Source organism: Oncorhynchus mykiss, chromosome 27 (assembly GCF_057628025.1).
Source record: "Oncorhynchus mykiss isolate SJ-2025 chromosome 27, ASM5762802v1, whole genome shotgun sequence".
Taxonomy (NCBI): domain Eukaryota; kingdom Metazoa; phylum Chordata; class Actinopteri; order Salmoniformes; family Salmonidae; genus Oncorhynchus; species Oncorhynchus mykiss.
The window spans coordinates 49,395,001-49,400,000 of record NC_143048.1 but is presented as its reverse complement, the minus strand read 5'-3'; the positions used below and the strand labels follow the sequence as shown (position 1 = coordinate 49,400,000).

General features: G+C 44.8%; 1 protein-coding gene across 2 annotated transcripts in view; it reads right to left on the bottom strand.

Moving 5' to 3' along the window:
• The window catches only part of LOC110503028 (teneurin-4), a 332,490-nt gene that overhangs the window by 199,625 nt on the left and 127,865 nt on the right, over positions 1-5,000 (bottom strand). The window lies entirely within an intron of this gene.

Below are 5,000 nucleotides of genomic sequence, written 5' to 3'. Positions count from 1 at the left end.
ACCCTTAACTCTAACCCTTAACTCTAACCCCTAACTCTAACCCCTAACTCTAACCCCTAACTCTAACCCCTAACTCTAACCCTTAACTCTAATCCCTAACCACTAACTCTAACCCTAATCCCTAACCCCTAACTCTAATCCCTAATTCTAACCCTAACTCTAACTCTAACCCCTAACTCTAACCCTAACCCCTAACTCTAACCCCTAACTCTAATCCCTAATTCTAACCCTAACTCTAACTCTAACCCCTAACTCTAATCCCTAATTCTAACCCTAACTCTAACCCCAAACTCTAATCCCTAATTCTAACCCTAACTCTAACTCTAACCCCTAACTCTAATCCCTAACCACTAACTATAACCCTAATCCCTAACCCCTAACTCTAATCCCTAATTCTAACCCTAACTCTAACTCTAACCCCTAATTCTAACCCTAACCCCTAACTCTAACCCCTAACTCTAATCCCTAATTCTAACCCTAACTCTAACTCTAACCCCTAACTCTAACCCTAATCCCTAACCCCTAACTCTAACCCTAATCCCTAACCCCTAACTCTAATCCCTAACTCTAACCCCTGACTCTAACCCCTAACTCTAACCCTAACCCCTAACTCTAACTCTAACCCCTAACCCCTAACTCGAACCCCTAACTCTAACCCCTGACTCTAACCCCTAACCCTAACCCCTAACCCCTAACTCTAACCCTAACCCCTAACTCTAACCCCTAACTCTAACCCCTAAACCATAACTCTAATCCCTAACCCCTAACTCTAATCCCTAACTCTAACCCCTAACTCTAATCCCTAACCCCTAACTCTAACCGTCATCCCTAGCCCCTAACTCTAATCCCTAATTCTAACCCTAACTCTAAATCTAACCCCTAACTCTAATCCCTAATTCTAACCCTAACTCTAACCCTAACCCATAACTCTAATCCCTAATTCTAACCCTAACTCTAACCCCAAACTCTAATCCCTAATTCTAACCCTAACTCTAACCCCTAACTCTAATCCCTAACCACTAACTCTAACCCTAATCCCTAACCCCTAACTCTAATCCCTAACTCTAACCCTAACTCTAACTCTAACCCCTAACTCTAACCCTAACCCCTAACTCTAACCCCTAACTCTAATCCCTAATTCTAACCCTAACTCTAACTCTAATCCCTAACTCTAACCCCTAACTCTAACCCCTAACTCTAACCCTAACCCCTAACTCTAACTCTAACACCTAACTCCTAACTCTAACCCCTAACTCGAACCCCTAACTCTAACCCCTGACTCTAACCCCTAACCCTAACCCCTAACCCCTAACTCTAACCCTAACCCCTAACTCTAACCCCTAACTCTAACCCCTAAACCCTAACTCTAATCCCTAACCCCTAACTCTAATCCCTAACTCTAACCCCTAACTCTAACCCCTAACTCGTACAAGCATTTCGCTACACTCGCATTAACATCTGCTAACCATGTGTATGTGACAAATAAAAATTTGATTTAACTCTAATCCCTAACCCCTAACTCTAACTCTAACCCTAATCCCTAATTCTAACCCTAACTCTAACTCTAACCCCTAACTCTAATCCCTAATTCTAACCCTAACTCCAACTCTAACCCCTAACTCTAATCCCTAACCCCTAACTCTAACCCTAATCCCTAACCCCTAACTCTAATCCCTAATTCTAACCCTAACTCTAACCCCTAACTCTAATCCCTAGTTGTAACCCTAACTCTAACTCTAACCCCTAACTCTAATCCCTAACCCCTAACTCTAACCCTAATCCCTAACCCCTAACTCTAATCCCTAATTCTAACCCTAACTCTAACTCTAACCCCTAACTCTAATCCCTAATTCTAACCCTAACTCTAACCCCAAACTCTAATCCCTAATTCTAACCCTAACTCTAACTCTAACCCCTAACTCTAATCCCTAACCACTAACTATAACCCTAATCCCTAACCCCTAACTCTAATCCCTAATTCTAACCCTAACTCTAACTCTAACCCCTAATTCTAACCCTAACCCCTAACTCTAACCCCTAACTCTAATCCCTAATTCTAACCCTAACTCTAACTCTAACCCCTAACTCTAACCCTAATCCCTAACCCCTAACTCTAACCCTAATCCCTAACCCCTAACTCTAATCCCTAACTCTAACCCCTGACTCTAACCCCTAACTCTAACCCTAACCCCTAACTCTAACTCTAACCCCTAACCCCTAACTCGAACCCCTAACTCTAACCCCTGACTCTAACCCCTAACCCTAACCCCTAACCCCTAACTCTAACCCTAACCCCTAACTCTAACCCCTAACTCTAACCCCTAAACCATAACTCTAATCCCTAACCCCTAACTCTAATCCCTAACTCTAACCCCTAACTCTAATCCCTAACCCCTAACTCTAACCGTCATCCCTAGCCCCTAACTCTAATCCCTAATTCTAACCCTAACTCTAAATCTAACCCCTAACTCTAATCCCTAATTCTAACCCTAACTCTAACCCTAACCCATAACTCTAATCCCTAATTCTAACCCTAACTCTAACCCCAAACTCTAATCCCTAATTCTAACCCTAACTCTAACCCCTAACTCTAATCCCTAACCACTAACTCTAACCCTAATCCCTAACCCCTAACTCTAATCCCTAACTCTAACCCTAACTCTAACTCTAACCCCTAACTCTAACCCTAACCCCTAACTCTAACCCCTAACTCTAATCCCTAATTCTAACCCTAACTCTAACTCTAATCCCTAACTCTAACCCCTAACTCTAACCCCTAACTCTAACCCTAACCCCTAACTCTAACTCTAACACCTAACTCCTAACTCTAACCCCTAACCCCTAACTCTAACCCCTGACTCTAACCCCTAACCCTAACCCCTAACCCCTAACTCTAACCCTAACCCCTAACTCTAACCCCTAACTCTAACCCCTAAACCCTAACTCTAATCCCTAACCCCTAACTCTAATCCCTAACTCTAACCCCTAACTCTAACCCCTAACTCGTACAAGCATTTCGCTACACTCGCATTAACATCTGCTAACCATGTGTATGTGACAAATAAAAATTTGATTTAACTCTAATCCCTAACCCCTAACTCTAACTCTAACCCTAATCCCTAATTCTAACCCTAACTCTAACTCTAACCCCTAACTCTAATCCCTAATTCTAACCCTAACTCCAACTCTAACCCCTAACTCTAATCCCTAACCCCTAACTCTAACCCTAATCCCTAACCCCTAACTCTAATCCCTAATTCTAACCCTAACTCTAACCCCTAACTCTAATCCCTAGTTGTAACCCTAACTCTAACTCTAACCCCTAACTCTAATCCCTAACCCCTAACTCTAACCCTAATCCCTAACCCCTAACTCTAATCCCTAATTCTAACCCTAACTCTAACTCTAACCCTAACTCTAACCCTAATCCCTAACCCCTAACTCTAACCCTAATCCCTAACCCCTAACTCTAATCCCTAACTCTAACCCCTAACTCTAACCCCTAACTCTAACCCCTAACCCTAACCCCTAACTCTAACCCTAACCCCTAACTCTAACCCCTAACTCTAACCCCTAACCCCTAACTCTAACCCCTAACCCCTAACTCTAACCCCTAACTCTAACCCTTAACTCTAACCCCTAACTCTAACCCTTAACTCTAACCCCTAACTCTAACCCCTAACTCTAACCCTTAACTCTAACCCCTAACTCTAACCCCTAACTCTAACCCTTAACTCTAACCCTTAACTCTAACCCCTAACTCTAACTCCTAACCCCTAAATCCAACCCCTAACTCTAACCCCTAACTCTAACCCTAACCCTAACCCCTAACCCCTAACCTTAACCCCAAACCCTAACTCTAACCCTTAACCCTAGCCCTGCTAGTGTGAGTGTGTTGTAGATGTGGTCAGCAGCATTAGGATGGAAACACACACACACACACACACACACACACACACACACACACACACACAACACACACACACACACACACACACACAGACAGACAGACAGACAGACAGACAGACAGACAGACAGACAGACAGACAGACAGACGACAGACAGACAGACAGACAGACAGACAGACAGACAGACAGACAGACAGACAGACACACACACAGACACACAGACACACAGACAGACAGACATTCCACTTTTCACTCCGGGTGACAGTATCATCTCTAGCTAGAAGGACAACCCTGTGAATCAATAGTTCTTTATCAGAAGAGAGGAGAGGAGAGGAGAGGAGAGGAGGGGAGGGGAGAGGAGGGGAGGGGAGGGGAGGAGAGGAGAGGAGAGTAGGAGTGGCGAGGAAATGAGAGAGGAGAGTAGGAGTGGCGAGGAAATGAGAGAGGAGAGGAGAGGAAAGGAAATCAGAGAGGAGAGAAGAGGAAATGAGAGAGGAGAGGAGAGGAAATGAAATGAGAGAGAGGAGAGGAGAGGAGAGGAGAGGAGAGGAGAGGAGAGGAGAGGAGAGGAGAGGAGAGGAGAGGAGAGGAGAGGAGAGGAGAGGAGAGGAGAGGAGAGGAGAGGAGAGGAGAGGAGAGGAAAGGAAAGGAAAGGAGAGGAGAGGAGAGGAGAGGAGGAGTGGAGAGGAAATGAGAGAGGAGAGGAGAGGAAAGGAAATCAGAGAGGAGAGGAGAGGAAATGAGAGAGGAGAGGAGAGGAAATGAGAGAGGAGAGGAGAGGAGAGGAGAGGAGAGGAGAGGAAAGGAAAGGAGAGGAGAGGAGAGGAGAGGAGAGGAGAGGTAATGAGAGGAGAGGAGAGGAGAGAGGAGGAGAGAGGAGGAAATGAGAGATGAGAGGAGAAGGGAGGAGAGGAAATGAGAAGAGGATAGGAGAGGAGAGGAGCTATTAAGGCCTACATAGAATGACTATGCCTAGAAATGTTTCAGCCAGCAGTGTGTAACCTAGCTGTGATCCCAGGTAGAGAGAACAGCACCTACAGTTTACAGACCTAGCTGTGATCCCAGATAGAGAGAACAGCACCTACAGTTTAC